General features: G+C 41.7%; 1 long non-coding RNA gene across 1 annotated transcript; it reads right to left on the bottom strand.

Moving 5' to 3' along the window:
• Positions 1 to 5,756: 5,756 nt before the first annotated feature.
• Positions 5,757 to 10,609, bottom strand: LOC107306576. Its single transcript, XR_001552181.2, has 3 exons — positions 10,490 to 10,609; positions 9,694 to 9,814; positions 5,757 to 5,845 (listed from the first exon to the last, which is right to left on the bottom strand). It is a non-coding gene; the product is annotated as an uncharacterized LOC107306576 (long non-coding RNA).
• Positions 10,610 to 10,725: the final 116 nt, after the last annotated feature.

The following is a 10,725-nucleotide window of genomic DNA, read 5'->3' as shown; positions in this document are numbered from 1 at the left end:
GCTGTAAAATGTGCTGCATAAATTTGATCTTCTTGTTTCAAGAGTGTTTGTCAGAAACCCAAAGCTACTCTGAAAGGAATGCCTAAGATGCTGAGCCATGACTTCAGAGGGGGATGGTGGTGGTATGGCAATAGAACTTGAACCTTCCCACCAGTACCTCATTGCATGCTGTTGCTGTGTGACAGATGGCAGCAGAAGGGCACTCTGACAGAATGGTATCTGACGTGGAAGTACATCTGGAGCAAACGTGTGCCATTGAATTCCTTTGCGGAAAAAAAAATGGCACCTGTTGACATTTCAGTGATGGTTGCTGAATGTTTGTGGAAACCAAGCAATGGATGTGAGCACAGTGAAAGCTGGACTGCATGGGCAATATTTTCCTAGCAACAGTGCCTGTGTAGCAGCAGCGAAACAATGGGTCACCTTCAGTGCAGATTGCTATGAGTACTGTAGGTAGGGTCTTGTTCATTGCTGGCAAAAATGCAGAATGAATGGTGGTGACAGTGCTGGAAAAGAGTGTTTTGTTACTGAGAACTATCTCTATCAAGTACTGCTATTGGGTTCTTTGTATCATTTGCATTTTCAGTGGGAATGTATAGGATTAGTTTCTGAGCAACCTATGTGGACAGAAGAGAAAGGTAATGGAGTATTAATACTAGAATATCATCTGCCACTTGGAAAAATTTAGGTATGGACACAGATTAGGAAAATTTATTTGTGTTTAAAGGCATGCCTAATGACACATAGGAAATTAGGAAAAAAATGTTGAACCTCAGGAAGGAGGGAGCGATTTATTTTCAGTCTTTTCTATTTCTGATGGTGTGGTTGGCGCTGAGTGCTCTGTAATCACAGCCACTGCAGATACACAAACGTACACCGCAGATATTTTCTGTAAATCTCTTAGGCCAATAATGGCTCCTGGTGCTGCGCTTCATACGTATCAGCTGAAAGATGTAAGTCTGTGGGCCGAACATTCCTGCACATTGCTGTGCCAGCCCAGACAGACTTTCATTTCAGTGAGAAACACACCATGAAGATCAGCGGTCGGGACTTTTCTGTTTGGTAAGCTGCACACAATGCTTATTGCAAGCGCAACACACTCAGACGCCACACGCAGGCTTTGAGAAAATGAAAACGTGCCTCAAGGTCATACAGAAAATTTCCAGACAACCTTGCCACTTAATTATTTATTTATGTTAAAATGTGTCTTTACAACATACTCTGGGGACTGTAGAGGTTCATGAAGACCTACAGCTCCCTGACTTGCTGTCTTTCTCTGTTGCCTATTCAAGGTAGTCATGTAGCAGAAAAAAAAAAAGAAAAGAAAAGAAAAAAAAAGGCTATTTTAAAAATTCTAATCTTTTATTTTCATTTTCATTCTTTATCATCCTTTCATTTCTTCACCTTTCCTCTCCTCCCCCCTCTGCTTCCCCCCCTCCTTTTTTTTTTTTTTTTTTTACTGTTCTCATCTATGCAGGATGAGTTGTTTCTTTGTGTCAGATGTAAGACAGAAGTGATAACAACAACAAAAGCCTGAAGATCTCCTGTTTCTAACAACAGAATCATAGAACCACAGAATAATTGAGTTGGAAGGGACCTTAAAGATCACCCAGTTCCAACCTCCTGCTTATGTCCTGTTTGCCACCCAGCAGGTCCATCTAACCTGGCCTGGAGTGCTTTCAGGGATGAGGCACCCACACCTTTTCTGGGCAGCTGTGCCAGAATCTCACTGATGTTTTCTTAACACTAAACCTAAATATCCCCCCTTCTAGTTTAAAGCTATTCCGCTTTGTCCTGTCGCTATCTGACCGTGAAAAAAATCAGTCTCCCCCCTCTTTATATGCTCCCTTCAAGTTCTGGGAGGCTGCAGTGAGGTCACCTGAGAAACTTCTCTTTTCCAAGCTGAACAAGCCCAACTCCCTTTACCTTTCTTCACAGAAGCAGTGCTTTAGAACTTTGATCATCTTTATGACCCTTTTCTGGATCTGCTCCAACAACTCTATGTCTTTCTTGTGCTGGACACCCCAGACTAGGACACAGCATTCCACACGTGGCTGCAGCCCAGGATACAATTTGTCTTCCAGGCTGCTAGTGCACACTGCTGGCTTATACCCAGCTTTCATCCACCAGGACACCCAGATCCTTCTTAGCAGGGCTGCTCTCAATGATTTATTCCCCCAGCCTATATATATATCTGTGACTGTCCTGACTCACATGCTGCATCTTGCACTTGGCGTTGTTGAACCTCATCATGTTCCTGAAGTCTTTTTGAGCCTTTCCAGGTCCCCATAGATGGTGTCCTTTCTTTCTGCTGTGTCAGCTGCATCACTCAGCTTGGTATTATTAGTAGACTTGCAGGGGTTCACTCGATTCCACTGTCTGTGTAGCTGCTAATGGTATTGAATAGCACTAGTACCAAGATGGACCCCTGGGGAACACTACTCGTCATGGCCTTCACCTGAACATAGAGTTGTTGACCACAGCCCTCTGGCTGCGACCATCCAACCAATTCTTTATCCACTGAATAGCAGCCCTCAAATTCATCTCTCTCCAACCTAGAGAAGAGGATGTTGTGTGGGACCATGCCACAGGCCACGTCATAGACAACATGAGTTACCTTTCCTTTCTCCACCAGTGCCATCATTCCACAACAGAAGGTAAGACACCAAAGGTCAAATAACTCTTCAAACACTGCTCCTTGTTCTGTGCTTAAACATTCTTAGGTATGATCTTTGTATTAATAATTGTAATGTAAATAAAGAACCTAGAATGTTCTGAATATAACATGACTAGTCCACATTATGCATTTGTAAATTGTATTAATTTGAAATGATACCCTAGAGAATGATTTTTCTAGCCCTCAGAAATGCAGCTGAAAATAAGGAATAGTATCTACCTAGAAGGCCACAGTGTTCTTTGTATTTAGGGAAGTAATTATCTGCTGAGCAAAGGTCCAATTACATGTATACAGGTAAAGTGGGAAAAGATTACAGACATAAATGAATTCAGAATGATCAAGTGTGCAACACTGTGTTGTTCAGATACTTTAGAGAGACTTGTGAGAGCAGAATATGCTTTTTCTGACGTATTTGGCCAGATTTAGTCTGGTGTGGCTGAACATATCTCTACTACAGGCAGGTTTCCATTAGGTTTGTGGGTGTGTACCTCAGTGCCAGACCCTGCACGGACGCCCCTGTGGCCCATGCTCTCACCCCTGGTTAATGATACTCAGGGGATGGCTCAGACCCTGTGTGGTGTGCCATCTGTCTCTGAAGAGTCTGCTGCCCATTCCCTGTTCCTTTGAATGGCCTCTCACCAAAGACTAAAGTACCATGTGAACATCCAAACCAGCCAGCAAAGTCTTCTTTTTGGTCTCTGTGAAAATAATTTCTTTATACTACACATATTTTTATTGACCAGTGAGACTTTGTTTTCCAGCTCTGCTCATACAAGTAGGTAACAGTGAAAATACTTCACTGGTGAATAAGTTCCTGTTGGAAATATCTGCAGTTTCTTTTGAGGCCACACCTGTTCGTACCATATAAGCCTCCTAGGTGAGTCTCATGGCATTGGGAAACAGAATATGTCACACCCCATTGAAAAGCAAGGCAACGCTGTGCTGAGTACACAAACAAACACACGTGTAAGAGAACCAGCGTCCTGAGGCTACCAAGCAGCTTTGCCCACTTAGCTCTCTCTAACACTTGCACACTCTCTCACACACAGAAATATTTACTGCCTGAGTAATATCTCTTTTTGCTGCAGAAGGGAAGAAAAAAGCATTTTTTCTTTTTTGTAAGCATTTTTTAGTTTTTGTTTTTTTATCAACTGCAGTGGAGCTAACTGAAGACAAAATGTCTACCAGTATCTACAGATGTTCAAGTCCCCACAGCAGTGATGCCTAGAAACAGAACACAGCACTTTGTATCCATGCTTAGTGCAACTATGGGCATGAAAGGAATCCTTAACTGTAACAAACACCAGGGCAAGTCACTATGAAATGAACGAGAAGATAAGATCTTCTAATAGCCCCTTCTGGAGGTAGCAGTGATTTGTAGACATTTGCTTCCTGCTTATCGAAATTAGCTGTCACACCTTAACATTATACCACAGGGCTGGAATACATGACACAATGCAGCAATGACTCATGATGATGAGTATGTGGAACAACCCTGTCCCCTGTACTTCTGGTAATCAGTCCTGTTATGATTTACTGATGAAGGACTCAACTTCTTGTCCTTAGGCAAATGGCATGGCAGCAATGACTTGCAGACACCGTGCAACACTTCCATGACGTCTCCAGGCTCACTCAAGGGAGGACCCACTCAGGAGCACAGTTCTGTCTGCCACAGGACTTTCTGGCACAGGCAGACTAGCAGAAGGACGAAATCACACTCTAACCTTCTGTCTCCTACTTTCACACTGTGAGCTGGAGCCTCAAAGTTAAAAGAAAGTGAGAGAAATTACAGAACCATCTGTTTTTTTCACTTCTTTCAGTATGTGAAACAGATTATGCTCCTAAAGAAAGGGCCAAATTTTGATGGAGACTGTAGCAGTTCTTTGTTGTTCTGTGTTGGTATCACAAAGCTGACACAACAGAAAACAGCTGCTTCTGTTTCTGTTCCTGACTCTGGGAAATGGAAGCATGCTTGATAAAATACATTGATTGCTGTTACAGACAGTTGATCTCAGAAGCACGTGAGTCTATATTCTGTTTAATGGACACAGCTTCAGACACTGCCATTCCTTCATAACAAATCAAATTAATCCCTGCCTGTGCACAAACAAAATCATTACAAATTGGTCACACTCAGAGTTATCATCAAGAAATGAAATGGGAGATAGCTCTTGAGCCAAGGCACAGGTCACTGTAGGAAAAGATGCCGATGCCAAGAGCTCTGGCAATTCCACAGCTGTTCTGCCAGTCTCAAATACACACGTGGTTCACACACCTCAGAACTTAGTATTTACATTAAGGAGGTGAAAAGCTTAGAGAAAGGAAAATGTAGTTAGAATTTTATAACATCCCTATTTTGAGGGAAAAAGCAGTAATTCTCAGATTTTTCTCAGAGCTGCCTCCTTTATAATACACAGAAGCTCAGCCTTCACAGTCACCTGCTGTGTGTTCAATTACAATAATATTCCCGTGCAAAGAAATTTAAAAGAGCATTAAACTGTGGGGGGTTCGTAATGAGCTTAAACAGTAACTGAAACTTTATATATATAAATCTATGTACTGATAGATAGTGTGTGTACATATAGTATATATACACAATTTACCATCAACTTTCCCTATTGCTTTTAAAGAGTAATTGACGTTTTGCAAGGTGTCACAATGCAGTGGAGGAGGACCAGATCTTTTGTTTACAGAGAACCTAAAAAAATGTGATGGAACCACATTTTTAGAAACAGGAACTCCGATATCATTGTTTAACTGCCGTGAGAAACTGAAACCCATGGTTTCAGTCTGCACACCTACAGACTCCATGTATGTTAGTCTTCTGAAACACTTAGCTGCCTCTTCACAGTGAGAGTGATAATTAAATAACCACACCAGAAATACAAAGGAGCACGAAGATATCCCTGGGTACCTGGCAACTCAGGTGCACCAAGTCAGCGCATCCATTGTCTGCTGTCTTTATTTCTAACTGGATGATCTCTTCTGTGCAAAATCAGAGCCTATAAATAGTGTGAAGTCTTGAACGGGTTTGTAACGGGTGATCTCTGTGATCCAGGTGAGCACAGTAAAGGTGCCAAAGGCCCAGCTCTGAAACTCACCATGTGGAGGACTTCCATCTGTTCCAGCCAGCAGTGGCTGACAGCCACAGAGGAGTGTGTTCGTGTCCTTCGGGGGAAAAAAATAGACATTACTTTAAAAAAGCAGTTAGAAAAAGTCAGTTGAAGAGTTATCCTCTAAGAGCTTTAGCGCTGAAAAAAATAATAACTTTCTCTCCAGCCTACCCTGTAAATTCTCTTCATGAATAATAATAATGATAATAATAAATAATAAATGACTGTAGAAATTTGGCATTATTAGTAAAAATAAACAAGTAAGGTCTTTAAGACATGCATCTGCACGTACAAAACCTAAGTGAGCAATTAGAAGAAGTAAAAACAAAAGTCCACATTACTTTTTTTTTAAAGCTACTATTTGTCAAGTCGTCTGTCTCAGTCATTTTCATCCCTCCTTTTTAGACCATGCCTTCACACACGAGCATAAATTTAAATCTGCCTCAATGTCCTCAGTTGCTTTCAGCAGACATTCAGGAGATTCTTCTTCTTTCCTTTATAAAACTGAATTGTCTGTACATAACATGAGATCATCATGAGGTCATCTCAATGAGCAAATCAGCACCATGAATAAAAATATGAATTCTAGTTAAGAGTGGAAAGTCGAAGAGAAAGAAAGTCTGTGTGTGGCTGGACAATTAACAATAAATAAATACATAATGAAGAAGCAAAGTTTACTCCTGGAGACATTTGTGCAAAAAGGCAAATTTTAAAATGCCATCTAAACAGAGCAACATGTTGTAAGAACTTATAACCTTCTCATCCAGCTTAGATATAATGATGTATGATACTCTTCTTTTTTCTTGAAGAATTGACATAAATTTGCTGGGAAAAAATTTCGATGTGAGAAATAGTGCCGATAGAGAAGCTCTTCCTATCAGACACTTTCACCCCTCATCATTATCTATTTCTTTCCTTTTTGATCACCACACAAGGATAATCTTGGCCATCCTCCTTAGCCTGAAGCTGAGAAATAATTGAAATACTGCAGCCAGATGGTTCTGTTTTCCAGGAGGAGAGGATAGTGTGATATTCCTCAGAAGGAGGAATTTGTTTACAGGGACATTACATTTCTTTTTTTAAACAAAACTCAAGGCTGCTTTCTAGATGCTATAATTTTGTGTCAGTTTGTACTTTGGAAAATACTTTTTACCTCAGAGAGATTATCCTCCTCCTGAATGTGTCAGAATTAGAAAATGAAGGGAGGCAGGAGAAGGGAAAGGGAAAAGGGCAGATGGAAATGGAAAATAAAAGAACTGTTACATCTTACATCAAATCCTATGCATTGTACTTGCTCAGTGATAACTGGAAATTAGGAGAGAATCTGGAATACCTAACAGGACAAGATGAAGCAAACATGGTCAGGGCAGGCCTTGGAGAACAAACAGAAGTGATATGTAGTAGAACATAGCAGAGGGAGAAAACAAGGATGGAAAACACTGGAATACAGAGATTCGGGCAAAGAAGAAGATGAGAACACTAGGCTAGGCAGAAGAAAGAGCCCTTACAAGGCAAGGTACTAAGAGCTCTACTGAGTCTCCAGTGACAAATAAAAACTTCAAACCAGAATCTGGGAAGGGCAGTGAAAAAGGATACATATTCAGCATGGATTTACACAGGGTTTACCCTACTAAGCCAGCCTGATGGCCTTTTCTAGGCTGCTGACTGGTGAATTAAGCATCAGATCTGGTTAGTGGGAATCTGAATTTTAGCATGGTTTTCTATGCTGTCTCCCATAGTATCCTTAAAGATTAAACTGAAAAAATATGTTAGATAAGGGTGTGGTGAGAAAGAAATTTGGCTGAATGGCCTGGCCTTAAGCTTTGTGTAATGCATCAGGGGCCATTGCTAGAACCAACAGCGTTCGATATCTTCATTAATGAGAGGATGTTCTCTTTGTAGATTCCCAGATGACACAAAGCACATGATGGCTGGCATGCATGATGGGAGTAAAACAGCCTTAAAACAGGCTGGAGGAACTGTTCAGCAGGAGCCACGTGAGGTACAATAAAGGACTATGCAAAATCCTGCACCTAGGAAGGAAGATTAATAAGGTTTATGTTAGTAAGTCCACTACTGTCAAGGAGAGACAGGGGAATAGTGGAGGGAGTCTACCTTACAGCCACAAATACGACAGAGAGACCAGACCTCTGCCATACAAGATGAAGCTGAAGAGCTGTGAATGTTCTACCTGGAGAAGGGTCAGGGGAACCCTGCTGTTGCGTACATTTATCTGGTCAAGGGAAGTAAAGAAAATGGACATAGATACTTTTCCATGGTTTCCTGTGACAGGATGAGATAGTGAGCACAGAATGAAATACAAAATAACCTTAAACCTCCTGCAATTATTTAACTGTATGAAAAACACTGTTAATAGTGAAGGTGGTCAAATCAGAGCAGGTTTCCCAGAAATGTTGTGGGGTCTCCATCTTTGGAAGTATTTGAACCCAGCAGAAGAGCGTCCTGGGGAATCTGCTCAGGTTGATCCAGCATGAGGAGATTGGTCCCTTCCAAACTCAACTACAGCATGATTTTCTGAAATTATCAACTCACGTTTCCTAAATTGAAAGATAAACTATGAGCATCATTTCTTCAGGTTTTCCATAACTTAATGCTGACTGCATAGACATGACTCTTTTCAACAGCAACACCAGCAAAAAGGCTTACAGGTCAGCACAGACAAGGATCATTTCTGAGAAAAGTCCTGTGTAACTAAAGCACTTGCATACACCTTACAGTACTGAGATGTTCCTATGTTTTTTAGTTCCTTCATATTCTCCTACAGAAAGATTTATGAAAGTCAAAGTAACAAAACCTCATTCCCAACAGATTTGTACCATAAGGGCTGGCTGCAAGATCTAGGTTAAACTTTTTCCATTGCTGGGCATTTTTAAGAGCTTCAGTGTCTTAGTTGTTCTGGAGTTTAATTTGCTGAGACAGTCTACCAGACAGGAAGCAGAATAGAACTACACTTGTTAAACCTCAGTGGCCACTTCACATACGCTGATTAGATAGCTCGTTAGTGCTGAATAAGAGGGTACTGGCAAGCTGCTATGATAAGTGAGGCCCCCACAGCTCTTCTCACTCAGATTTATCCTCAGATTTTACAAGTGCTGTAAGAATAAAATTCCTAGCTCGTTTAGACAGAGAGCAATTGAGTAAATTCCTTTCCTGAAGTCAGCTAAGGACTATGCACTTTTTCCCCCCTAAATATAAATGAAGGAGATTTAAATAAGAGAAAGCCACTAGATGGAACATCTTTTTGTAACAGCTTAGCAGTAATGTGCCTGTAACTGCTTAGCAGTAATAAGCCTATTTCTCTGATTTTGCTGAAAGGAAAGAGAGAAATAAGTTATTTTGATGAAGGGCTACTTAGACCTGTCCAAGATTCTCCTTGGCTTTGAAGATGGACTTGTCAGAGTTCATATTATTGAAAATCAGAACTTCAAAGATGAATGATTCCTACTAGAGTATATTACCTTTACAGCAAGGTATTTTATAGAGCCGTTTGAGAGTGCAGATGCATGAGTGGAGCAGCTTGTTACACTCAGGACAGACTTACATCCTCGCCCTACACCCATATGTTCCCCAGTAACTTGTTCTTGCCTTTTATTTGCCCAGGATTGCAACAATATTGTTGTTAACAGTAACAGTTACAGTACATCCAGTTGGAAAGTGTACACCTGGAAATAATAACAAAGGCAGGCACAAGATGTGAATGACATTTCAGCATATTTTATGTACTGTACTATCTGGATTTGAGGTGAAAAACCTGTTACACCATCTGAAGATGGGCAAGTAAATTACATTTTTATTTGTATCCAAACCTTTTATTACGTTTTTCAATAGCAATTCTGATGGCTTATGAGGAATCTAAAAATACAAGTATGAGTGAAAGCTTACAGAGCGACAAGAAGAAGAGAAAGTTTTGTGGGATCTATTTTCTTCTGCATTCTTCTCAGAACAACACCACTACAGCTTCACATTACCATGGTTCTTCTGTTGCTGTACCTTAAACTTCTCCCTGTACAAGAAAGAGAGCAGGATGGAAAGCTGCCAGCGGGGATGGCAGAAAGTCAGTCTGCTAGCCCAAAGTTACTTGCACCAGCTGGGTATTTTCCTGCAGAAACTGTGTGAGGACAGCACACCAGTATGCTCTGCCGAAGCACAGGAGTTGCTAGGAGGGCAAACAACTTCTATTCATTTTATTTATACTCAGGCAATTCTTAAACACATGCTACTGTTTACAGAAGAAGCTGCAGCTTGTTTGCATGGAGGCACTGACCCTAACAGCTATTGCAAAATAAGCAGCTGGTCAACAGTCTCCCAGGCAAAAACCTTGTGAAGAACAAGCTTTTGTGCTTCAGCTCCGTGGTCCAAAGCCAGAAAAAGGTTAACAAACTGTGACTTTTTGCTCTACTATTGAAGGGTACTGTTGTATGTTAATGCAAGATGCTGTTTTGCATAGGTCTCTTCTGCATTGGAAGGCAAACGCGATCTAATCAGACGAGGGCTTATTGCATGTGTAGGCTCATAATCCTCACAATTCGCACACACTGGCGCATAATTCTCAAGAGACAGTATCAAAATTTAGTGCTAAGCACCAATTCACAGCTCAAAACCATCCCTAGAGGTGACCTTAAATCAACACAGATTCTCACTCCAGGAACAAAGAGCAGAACGAAATACTGATAACCACCTTCAGTCACACGCGAGATACGGGCAAACCCTGAGGTACTCGAATCTACGAACGAAGGCTGCGGCACTTGGCGGGAACCTCCTCACATTGCCCTCCCGCAGCCCCTCACACAGCGCCCACCACAGCGCCTCAATCACGGCCGGGGCCGCCCCCAAGGTCGCGCAGGCGCGGGGCGGCGCCTAACGGCCCCAACCACCCTCCGCCCCTTGTCAGGCGGGGCCCGTGCCGTGCAGAAA

Source organism: Coturnix japonica, chromosome Z (assembly GCF_001577835.2).
Source record: "Coturnix japonica isolate 7356 chromosome Z, Coturnix japonica 2.1, whole genome shotgun sequence".
Classification (NCBI taxonomy): domain Eukaryota; kingdom Metazoa; phylum Chordata; class Aves; order Galliformes; family Phasianidae; genus Coturnix; species Coturnix japonica.
Note: the sequence above shows the minus strand (reverse complement) of the source record. Positions and strands in the feature narration are given on the sequence as shown.